General features: G+C 33.8%; 1 long non-coding RNA gene across 1 annotated transcript in view; it reads right to left on the bottom strand.

Moving 5' to 3' along the window:
* LOC136795690 (uncharacterized) overlaps positions 1-12,453 on the bottom strand; it is a 73,267-nt gene that overhangs the window by 2,801 nt on the left and 58,013 nt on the right. The window contains exon 2 of the long non-coding RNA XR_010843329.1: positions 117-342. This is a non-coding gene — a long non-coding RNA (uncharacterized lncRNA). The remainder of the gene's footprint in view (positions 1-116; positions 343-12,453) is intronic.

The raw sequence follows: 12,453 nt of genomic DNA, 5'->3' as shown, positions 1-12,453 counted from the left end.
TTTTAGTATGTATGAGATCATTTATCAATATTACCTATTGCCCACAACTGTGTGGCAGATTGTAATATCTATCAATAAATAAATCTATCAATTTAAAAAAAAAAAAAGGTTATAACCGTGATATTACATGCACGATAACCTGAGAGTGCTGCGTTGTGAATGTTTTGTTATTTGTGTACATACATAGTCCTATATTAATAAATAAGGTTCAAGTGGTTAATAGTTTTATTTGCCATTTACCAAAATAGAGCACACGAACAATATAATTATAGAAAACAAAATAACTCACCCTTTGGCATGCGATCCTGCAGTTTCCTTGAGCTTTCGAGCAGCAGTTCAGCTCTGAAACAAAGTATATTAACAATTATAATTACTGTAGAAAATATTTAGTTAAAGAATATAATTTTGAATTAACTATTTCATATGAAATTGATGTAAGACTTTTTATGTTTTTAAATTATAATTAAAAATGTTGTACATATATGTTTATTTTGTAAGTTTAAACTGATACCACTACTGATGAACAAATGTATAATGCCGAAAATTCGTTTAAAAAAAATTATAATAAACGCTTCTATCTAACTAAATAAAAAAAATGTAATATATAAATATTATATACATTATTATATTAATAATACTTTTTCAGTTTTATTTCTTGCAAACACCAAATAATATGGTTAAAACAACTATTATTTGTTTAAAGGATAATATGGTTTCACGTTTTCATACTTCTTTATTCTTTTGTTATTTTACTTACCAATTCTATGCAGTGTCTTCAGACAATAACTTTAGGCTTATTAATAAGTGCTTATTATATAAATACAATCAGACACAGAGACCCCTCCGTGACCCCTAGAGCCCCCCCCCCATCCTAATATAGGACATGGGGGGAGGGAATGATGCGCTTTGAATCCGGTGCCAGGGCTAAAAGGAGATTTACCTCGTGGGGGGAGCGGACGCATGAATCACCTGCCGTCAGGACGCTTCTCTTCATGTCCAATGAACTTCTTTGACGGGGCGTCTCCTTCAAGTCAGGGTTCTAGTCTTCTGTTGTCAGTAATATAGTAGCTTAGCAAATAGTTTTATCAATATATGCACGCATATATACAAATATATGTATACTTTTTCGGTTGCATAGTAGCCCTATGCGATAGGAGTTTATTTGCAAATTGTTCATACTCCATGTGAAACATTATACTATATGTAAGTAAAATGAAGTCAGCATTAAAACATGTTATAGCTATTATATTTAATATGTAATGTATTCAAATTGCAAGTTAATTAATATTTTTTTTAACTCACATATTCACTACAAGTGTAATTTATGTTTATTAAAATACAGATTTACTTAACCTAATTGTAAAATTAAAAGAACAATCTTAACTAATAAAGACCCTATTCTAACTTATCCTAATTACATCTATGTACTTATTACTAACTTATAATCTAACCTACAATTAAAATACATACAATTATTATCTATGACCAAAGGTTTAGTACTTGCACTCAGCTGGTCGTGGCAGAGAGAGAGAGAAAGATCACTTCTCAATACACAGTTTTTAAACTTAACTCAGCTCACAGAGAAAACCAAACAATACACTAGCTTTACATCAATGTCCATTCATTAAAAAAACAACCGACGGCAGACCATATGATTTTTCTCTCCCTCTCTGCCCGATACCTCCCGCGCATGCGCTGCCATCACCAATTCTTCTGTCTCGTCTATTACATATAGAATATTAAAAAAGATAGAAGAACAAAAAAATAAATGCTCTTATAAACTTTTTTTTTCCTACGCCACAGGAAGTGGGCTATTACGCCATTTTCCTTCTTGCAGTCCAATACAATTTTACTCTTCCTCTTAGTTGGTCTGCATCCATCTCAACATCTTCTAGACCAGTGCACGTTAAAAGATAGTCTCCATCCATGTCCCCCATGTTGCATAGAGGACATTTCGGGGAATCTACGATGCCATGTGTTTTTGGAGCAGATCATGTCCTGTTACTAGCCGAAAACAGGCCACTCTCTCAGCTCTGCTTGCAGATTGCACTTCTTTCCTTCCGCTTGAACTTTGTGTCTAGCACTTGTTCTTTCCTTACAATAAGAGCTTTTAAGTGATTTTACGGTTCTGTAAGAAAGTGGTAGAACAGGGTGGTTCCATGCACAACCGAGCTTAGCCAACTTGCTCTTATAAACTATTTGTACTATATAAAAAAAAATATACTCAAATAAAAACACTATGAAACCATATAAACACAATGAAACCAAAATAAATTCAGTTAAACATACTATTATAAAATTTCATAATGAAGAAGCATCAGTATATTGTCATCAGTTTTCGTACTTTATCATTGAACGTACTACCTAAACTGTGTAAAGGATAGGGGCTAAGGAGACTACCCTCAGGGACACCAGCAGACTGAGGAAATAATGATGAATAAGGGCTGTTGTGATTTATTTGGAATAATCAGTCGAAGAGATAAGTATAATGAGGAAATATGTATGCGTAGGAATTAACGGATCTTGTATAGCAGTCCTGGGTGCCAGACTCGATCAAAAGCCTGTTCTACATCAAGAAAGACTCCCGAACTGTACATCCCGCGTTCCAATGAAGACGAGACAACAATCACACGATGAGAAAGAATTTAGGGGGTAGCATATGACGGATCTAAAAGAGAGGTATGACGGTGGCAGGATGAGTATTCTAACGGATTTTTAGGCTTGGGTATTATTTTGACTATCGATAAGTTCAACTTCTAATTCTACTAGTAAAAACTAATTGATTGGTACGTAAAGCTTTTAAAATCAAAGTCAGAAACGCAATAAATTTCAGAAATTTTATTTAACAAGAACCTTTAGACGCTAAACATACATCTCTAAAACAAGTTCAAAAACTAAAAAAATGCGAAGAAACAATCGGATAATTTTGACTGAAATCCACCTTCCTAAATGGTCTCCACTAAACCATCTATTTCCTCTCGTATCCATATTATCGATGCTCCTTTCTTTTTCACAAATAAGTTATCCATCAACAACTAAGCTATCCTCACTATCTCACAAATAAGCTATCTATCAGGACCTCAATGTTTCATGTTTCCATTTTGGACAGCACCAGATATCAATCCTTCCTCTGTCTAATAGACTGTCTACTTGTCTATCAGACTAATTGTCGCTCTCTATAATTGTACTTTCAGTAGATTGCAGAAAAATAGCCCGGGTAGCGGTCAATAAAGGTATCAAAATAGTAAAAGAAGACTATTTATTGTTAACCTAAGTTTTGCCCCAATTTCCTGGTCTTCGTCAGGGCTGATAAGAATGATTACCTAACTTTATTCTTATCAGCCCTGAAGAAGCTCTGAAAAGTGGGCGAAACTTTAGTAAAAAATAAATAGTTTTCTTTTACTATTTTGATACCTATATTGACCGCCACCCAGAGTTCCTCCAATCTACTTCTTGCGGTCAACTATCTTCTTCTAATATGTACTTTCAGTAGACATCTTAAAATAGTGAAAAAATTACAATTTTTTAAACCAGAACAAATCCATAATGATATTATTTAATATTGGACGAAATGAAGGACGAATGTTCCCATACGCCACAAATAATTAAACAAAGAAGTGGAAAGTAATCAGACTTTTTTCCTTGAAAAAAGAAAATAATACTACTGTAAGATTATAGATTGACCGTGTGTATAGATGAATGGAATATGGTCCAGGTGCGGTAAAAAAAAACTCAAATAGTAAATAATTATACTATTTTATTGAGCCAACATTTCACCTCACGTTGCAGGGCTTCGTCAGGGCTAAAAAAGATACAAACACTATAGTTACAAAAAGGAAAAAAACATAAGTGTAAAATAATAGGGGTATAAAATGAAAAGTAAGATATAATAAGAAAAAATAAAGGTTTTAAACAGTAAATGAAAAGGGTAATAGTAACAGATAGATAAGAGAAGAAATATTAAAGAAAGTACAAATAGAGAGATGAAAAAAGAAAAAAAAATTACTTTGTAAAGTAATTTACAAATTACTCATTTACTTTACAAATTATTTTCGTTATTATGGCATAACTGCCATCCCCACTCCTCCCAATACAAACCGTCACTTGTCTTTGACTGCCGTCAAAATAGGTATACGTTCTGTCTCATCATTTGATTTGTATTTTCTTTTTCTTTTTTTTTATTCTATCTGTTACTATTACCCTTTTCATTTACTATTTACAACCTTTAATTTTTCTTATTATATATTACTTTTCATTTTATACCCCTATTATTTTACCCTTATGTTTTTTCTTTTTTCCTTTTTGTAACTATAGTGTTTGTATCTTTTTTAGCTAGCCCTGACGAATCTCTGCAACGTGGGACAAAACGTTGGCTCAATAAAATAGTATAATTATTTACTATTTGAGTTTTTTTTTACCGCACCCGGACCATATTCCATTCAAAAATAATACTATATATATTTTTTTTCTATGACTATTCAATTTTTTTTTCTATATGAGGCAAATGGCGTTTCAACTTTTACTTAAATTCATATATTTATCATTAACTGAATAGGCCAACTTTCATCCTTCAGCTGAGAATCTACCCTGACTCCTTAACGCCTACCATCAAATTTCCCGTTGTAACAAGTTGCGGCGGCACAACTAGACTTGAGGGGACACCCAAGCCTAATTTCCTCAAGGACTGTAAATCCGCTTAATTGAAATAATGGCCCAGATTTAATTACACCAGGGTTAAACGAATTCAACGATACCAGGATTAATCAAGCGCCTAACTCGTAAAACGAAGCGGCAAAAGTTCTCGACAAAAAGTTTAATTGGATTCTATTTAATAAAATTTCATTACCTCTGTTAATATGCTCATAAATTTTAGGTAGGAATGATTTTTTTCTTTTTATCTTACGAGAGATGATATAATCATATGAGCCCGAATTTTATTTAGTTAAAATCCGCAGAATATACTACATGATATACAATAAAAACAAGTAGTTTAGTTTAGTTTATAGTTAACTTTTTTACTTCAGTTCATACGTTACACACAATAATTTAAGCGTATTTAGTAATTCACGATATGCCCAACGCTTAGTTAAACTTGTTGTTGGACCTGCCTCCAGGGCGTATATAACAGTATATCCATCAACTTTTATAATTTTGTAATTCTACTTACATATTTAATTAATCATATACACGTTTTTTAAGAATCTTTTATATTATTCCAATTTCAACAAATTTCAAATTTCTACATGAATTTATTTAGTTGATTTTCATATCAACATTATTTTCTTTTTTCATTATTAATTTTAATATTATTATTTATTTATATTTCATTTCGGTTGGCCCTACAAACCTTGTAGCCCGAATCAGCCTTCTCCACATCTGCCTTGATCACTTACGTTTATACATTTGTCGCTATCGACTTATAAGCGTTTAAAATGATTTCAGTATGGCATGCTCAGAAAACTGGTTAAAGTGACTTCTCTACAGAAGGAGATAAGCAAATTTTATGAAAATCTACAAAAAGCAAAAAAAAAAAAATTGTGAAATAAAAGTAATTAAAGAATTGAAACTGAGTTGGGAATTTATTAAATAAACAATTAAATTAACGTAAAGAATTAAAAGTGGCCTGAACAATTGATATCACATCCCTGGTATATACCCGCCTTAAATGTTAATTTTGAATTATATCTACCCCTTCGAGGCAGGAGTTTCCCAAGGCAGTGTCTTGGGTCCTGTCCTCTACATCCTCTTCACTGCTGACATTCCCATCACTCCAGACACGTTCCTGGCAACATTTGCCGATGATACACCTTTCTTATCCTCCCATCCCGATACTGTAACACCCTCATCCAATCTCTAAACACACGGACTTGAACTTTGGGGAACAGCTAAACCGTCGTATCAAATCCTTTCAATCCAAAATCCTTATAGTTAATGCATCCTATTACGTTCCTATAGAATACTACACCATGACCTACATATCCCTTTTGTCCTTGACCTAATACCAACCAAATTCTCAAAATTCGATATAAACCTTTCCAACCATCCAAATCCTTTGGTACAAACCTTATCTAGTTCCACCCATCCCTACAGCCCACCTAGAAGGTTGAAACGGCAGTGGCCAAGAGACTTATTGTAAATAAAAACGGACAATTCGAGTTCTGGCAATGGTCAAATTCTCCACTCAAGTTAAGTGCTTGCGGTTTTAGCGCACTTGCTCAACCTCCACTGGCTCACTACCAGTGATGCGGCGAGAGGGATGCGCTGGGATCTTTTGGGCTCTGCTCTAGCCCTCACACGTGGGGGGTAGAGTAGACTCAGGGATCCTCAGGTCGTTCGTGTAAATATTTTATTTAAGAGTGTGAATGTGACTAGAGATTATATTACTTTTTTTTCATACTCATGTTCATGTTCGATAATGTTCATTTTGTTTATTCTTCCATTTGTATATATTTTAAGAGAGATTTTTGTTTATAATTATTATTTTTTTTTATTTTATTATTATTTTATTTTGTCTTAGTGTGAATGTGATCGTTCATCATTATTACCTATTGCCCACAACTGTGAGGCAGATTGTAACATCTTTCAATAAATAAAAAGTTTAATTATAAAAAAAAAACTTTGAATTAACTTTGTGTTGGTCCACTCCAGATTACATATAATAAGGAATTAAAACCAATCAAGGTACCTTATACTTTAAGCCAATAGATAAAATTATCTAAATATTTATCAAAGATAGAAAAAAAGGAAAACATACTGAAATATGCTTAAAGACATACGAGTATAGATTGGGTTAGATATAACAGTACTGAGATGCAATTTATTTTATTTTCTAATTTTGGTCCTATTTAAATTCTATTTTTTATTAAACTATTTTGACTCGTTGAAAAGTTTACTAATAATAGTTGTTTAGTTCATGGTAGATTTTATACAGTCGACATATGTCCTTAACAGCGGTAGTACGCTTTAATGTGTAACAGATGTTTGGAGACATCCTTCATAGCAACTGAGACAGTAGCTGGGTTGGTATATGTCTCTTTAAAATTATTTTGTCACAATGTTTGTCCAAATCTAAGGATTTTGTCACAATGTTTGCCCAAATCCAAGGATTGTGCTTCTGTAAGACTGTTATATCTAGGATAAATATTTGCTCACACTTTTTTTTTAAGTCAATTTTAAAAATATAACGGAAAATAAACTGTGTATATTCTGATAATGAGTTTAGAAAAAAAATTGGAGTTGTTAATTTCAGTTAGGTTTTATCCTCTATGAAATAGTCAGACAAACCATATTTTTACAAGTACTTAAAAAGGAATGAGTATAAAATATGATGGAATTTTATAATTAACTTAAGGAGACAAAAGAAAAAATATTTTATTCAGTTTGAAAATGAATTTCCAAAAATAAGTGTAGTAATATAGAGGGATTAAAGAGATATTCGTGACCTTCAGTATAACATGTTAAAGCTTGTTAAATGGAGAAATACTTCTTCTTTGTCAAAAATATTAACATTTAACATGCTTGAGAGACTAGGGGTATTCATGATATTGTGTTAAATGTAAAATGTTTTACCATGTTAAATGTTATAAGTATAGGATTGTGAGCAGCCCTATTTAAAGTCATGTTAAATGCATGAGAGCTTCTAGCGGATTTTCTCAGTAACTTGTTTAGTAACCTTTCCTTACAAAACTTTTTCTTATTGTTTACTTCTAAGTTTTGATTACAGTAATTTATTACAACATGCCTAGAATAAGTGAAAAGTAGAAATGTGAAGATTTTGCCACCAATTATCTTGTTTAAAAAAGTCCTAAACAGTACTAAGCCAATCAAAACACAAACTACGAGCAAGTAACCTAACACGATGATGTAGAGGTCAGCTGGCCTGTTGCGTGGCGTCATTATCCATTTAACAGACCTAGTATCACGCTCTCAACCATGTTATATGTTATATCGTTTTAACATGCTAAAAGATGGAAATATTTCTCCATTTAACACGTTTTAACATGTTAAACCAAAGATCATGAATACCCTAACTGTAAATAGGTCTGCTAAATGGAGAATGACGTCACGCAACAGACCAGTGGTGCTCGTAGTTCGTTTTTTCTTGCGTTGTTTTAATTCTGGACGATTTTAAACTCTAATAAACTAATGTATAAAAATAACAACAAAGCAATAGAAAAAAACAGGAGAGGAAACAAGGAACAAGTAAGCTGGAGGAAAGATGATGTGACGAAACTGTTGGAGATTTTATTTTCTCATATAAGATTACAAGCTTACAAAACAAGTTGACCAGGAAATACGCAAAGAACTCCTGTACACTTATCATATAACATGGACTTTAAATTAGGCTGCCCATAATCTTATAATACTAAACATCTTTCCAGTTTCTGTTTTGTTTTTCATTTTGCTTTGACGAAGTCCTGCAAAGTGGGGCGAAACAATGGTTAAAATTAAATAGTTCTTGCTACTATTGCTTACTTTTATCGACCACCAACCGGACTATCTTCCTATAATAACTATTTATATATTTTTATTTCGTTCTTCATCGTGTTTAAAAGTTTTTACTGGATATTACATTGCTAGTGTATGCTATATTTTGAACTTCTTTTTCTTTTTTTATCCTAAAATAAATCTGGTCTTTAGTTCTGAGTAATTTCACAAGAGGCAAGAGCCAACAAATTAAGGGCCCTGTATTCTGGTTTAATAGACCATATATTACTTGTGCGGCAACTGCTAGAAGCTAGCTGTATTATCAAGCGCAGTTTGCCCATCTCGTTAATTAAAAGAAAAAGGAAAAAAATCGAGGGAAAACCCTTTTTGTTGACCCTTCCCTATCCTTTTCCGAGGGAAATGAAATTTCACAGGAAATAAAAGCGTGTATCTCACAGAGATATGGTTATATAAACAAAAAGGTAGTTCTAATAATGAGTTACAAGTGTTTATTTTCTTAAAAAAACAAAAAGTTATTATGCTGTTATAAATAAATTAAAAGCGATAAAAGAATCATTATTCTTCCGTAAAATTCGTTTCATTCATTCACTACACAATAGCCATTGTTAAGGACTGTCATGGTGGGCTTAGAAAAGAAATTGATGCGAAATCTTGTCACTGACAGGAGGTAATTATCAACCATTAGGGCTTGGAATTTTATTAAATTTCATTTTATCAATCCACAGCAAATATCTGAGGAGGGTGATAAAAGTAGGGTGTTTTAGACACTACAAAACTTTTTAAAATTTTTAATCCACACTGGTATGGATGTGCGCGTAGCATGGTAACACCCATAATAAGGCCGCTCATATGTCTTAATTTATTTATTTATTTTAAATATAATAATAATAAAAATTAAGGCCTAAGCAAACCGAAGAGTCGATGCCGGTACCACCATTCTCTCTACATACATTCTTCCAGTGTCACCCCTCCAAACCCAAATCTAGTAAATCAATTTCAACGCAATCCTCCCATATACGCTTTGGTCTACCTCTCGGACTTTTACCCGTCCGTTAAGTGTTTATTAAGATTTTAGGGATCCGCGCGTTACTAAGTCCTATAACCTTATACACCCATCTTATATGCCACAATGCTATGACCTGAATTATATTCACCGGGTACATTAAGGTACAGTATCTGCCTCCACAGTATGGCCACTCATTGATGTGGCACCCTGTATATAGCGATACATCGAGGTTTTGGCAATTCCCGCAACAACCATACGATAAATGTCGTAAAAATAATTAAGCCACATCTGCACCGATACCTGTTCTCCAAGAAGGAAGACTTCTCAACAAACAAAAGGGACCTCTGTGTTTGTGAACCAGAGCTTTTCACACCTTTGGGAACCACAGTTCCTTCCAAGTGGTTAATGAGTACCACATGCCGAAAGACCGTGTGATCGGCACTAGGTTCCCACCCCCTCTCAGGACCTAGGAGAGACGCTCATCTTGGGGGCGTTGTAACTTTTACCCAGTGAGAAATAGGATTCCAAAAAGGCGACGCCCCTTTTTTGGATCAGTGGGGGCAGAGGTAAATAGAATATAGACATTGAAGACGAAGACTGTCGCTTCCAGTCCCCACCACCAGCGGAGTACCTCAAGGCTCGGTGCTTGGACCACTACTGTTTGTCGTTTTTACGGCACCAGTAGTCGCCATCAAGCATCGAAATGCAGTAGTAGCAGCCTACGCCGACGACATCAGTGTCTATGCTTCCAGCATGAGAGCTGAACTGGGCCTACACTATGCACAAACAGCTTCTGCCACCATCGTAGGTGTGTCCTTCGTAAGAAGGACGGCATCATGGCTAATCCGTCAAACACGGATGCCATTGTCATGTCCTTTAAGAAGGGCAAGAAGAGCAGGCTACTCCAGCAGTTCGTTGTGGCTGGTGAGGGCCGAAAACTCTCTAATAGCATCCTCTACCTCGGCGCGACTCTCGACAGGCATCTCACCTTCTCCAGTCACGGCAGGGAGAGACTTAAGCTGGCCCGACAGAAGTCATACAGGCTCTATTACTTGCTCACTTCACAGCAGATCTCGCTCCGACTCAAGCTGAAGATCTACAAGGCCATCATACGCCCGACCCTGCTCTATGGTGCACCACTCATGCAATACCTCTACAAGACCACGTTAACCAAACTGCAGAGCTTCCAGAATTCCCTCATTCGGCGAATAGTCAGAGGAACCACACTCAAGCGGGCCAAGAATAGAGTAATCAGTGAGGAGCTCCAACTACCTTCTGTGCCGGGATTCATAGGCCGTAGGCACATCAAGTTCTTTGATGGGCTGAAAGCCTGTGTCAATCCCCTATTCCGAGAGAACGCTCCTCCACCGAGATCTGGGAGGTGGCAAAGCACGGTCCCCTTGGTCGACTTCCCAACACGAAGACACAGAAGTAAGAAGACCGAAGAGAGGGCTAGATGCATTTTGACGAGATGAAGTCCAAAGGAGGACTCTTCATACATGGAACGCCATCCCTTATGCCAAGACGACACCCACACCTAAGACGTCACACCACACTACGATATGAATCATCCAAATCAGCAGCTATAAGTATATATTAGGAAATAAGTAATAATGTAATAATCATATTTTATGGCAACCATTTATCTGGATCATTGCAATCATTTTAATAACATCATTTATCAATAAATTATAAATAAATACTTAGTTCTTTTATGTAGTTTATTTACTATTATATTGCACAATACCACCCCTTATTTAATGGTATATTAATAGTAATATTGTACCCATTATATAATTAATGGTAACAATATTTTATAAATATAAAGGTATTTAGTTGGTAACTGGTAAATGCACAAAAAGCCTTTGGAAAAGAATCCAATTATAATAATACTTTTCAGGACTCAATATAAATTAATCAAATAACTTATTTTTGGATAATTACCTTCAGAGAAATGTGAAATAAAGGAAATTCTACGGAATTTCAAACATTAAAATAATATAAAACAGGTTTTTACAGATGAGGCCCAGAAACGCCATTTCAATATATTTATTATTATACATTAGTATCATTAGTGTGGGTTCGAATCCCATCCGGAGCAATACTTATTCCTTGGAGGCCCAAGCAATAAATCTTGATATTCCGACTCTGGTGCTAATATAGTTATTTAGTGGAAGACGGACAAAAAAAAATAATTGTAATAAATAAGACTGAAAGTTTTTTTCAAACTGTTAAAGTAAGATGTGCTGTTTTTGGTTCGTATCTACATGATCTTATAATTTTCCGTTTAACGCATGGAGAAATATTGATTGATTATTGGTTAACTAATATTTGAGAGACCTCAGTTTTTTTTTAATCTTCCAATCATAAATGCAAACAGTAGAATTTCCTTATTTTGTATAGATTTGGTGGTCCCACTAAAATTTCATCTACATAAAAATCTGGTAATGAACACAATAACTTAATATATTTTGATAGTTTTTCTCTTAGAAATTTATAATAAGTTTAATATATATTTTATTAATGATTGTTCAAACAGTATATTAATACCAGAACCTTAATTTGTTTTTGTTATTTTCGCTCATAAGTATTGGAGACTGTTTACAATGTATTGATGATGGATATGTAGAATGTCTTAATGTATTTTATAATATATAAGCTCCTTGCTTGGTTTACTATATAAGTAAAATAAAAAATATGCATAGTATAATACATACATTTTATATTATAATAAATTACATATGTATATCATATAATTATATGTAAATAATATAAGTATGTATTGTAAGTATTGTGGTAGTCTTCGTAGCATGGTATGTTTTTAATTAAGTTTTGTTGGACCAGTAGAGCTTACTAGATTTATCAACGTCAAGACAATGTAGACATAGGATGTTTGATTTCCCAAGTTGTCCCAGGATTTTCGACTTAAATAATTTCATATAATTATAATATAACCAATAGATCACTATTATTTATATCATTATGAAATAATAAGATTA

This window comes from Halyomorpha halys, unplaced genomic scaffold (genome assembly GCF_000696795.3).
Source record: "Halyomorpha halys isolate HHAL.00 unplaced genomic scaffold, Hhal_1.1 Scaffold250.1, whole genome shotgun sequence".
Taxonomy (NCBI): Eukaryota; Metazoa; Arthropoda; class Insecta; order Hemiptera; family Pentatomidae; genus Halyomorpha; species Halyomorpha halys.
This window is presented reverse-complemented; position numbering and strand designations above follow the sequence as displayed.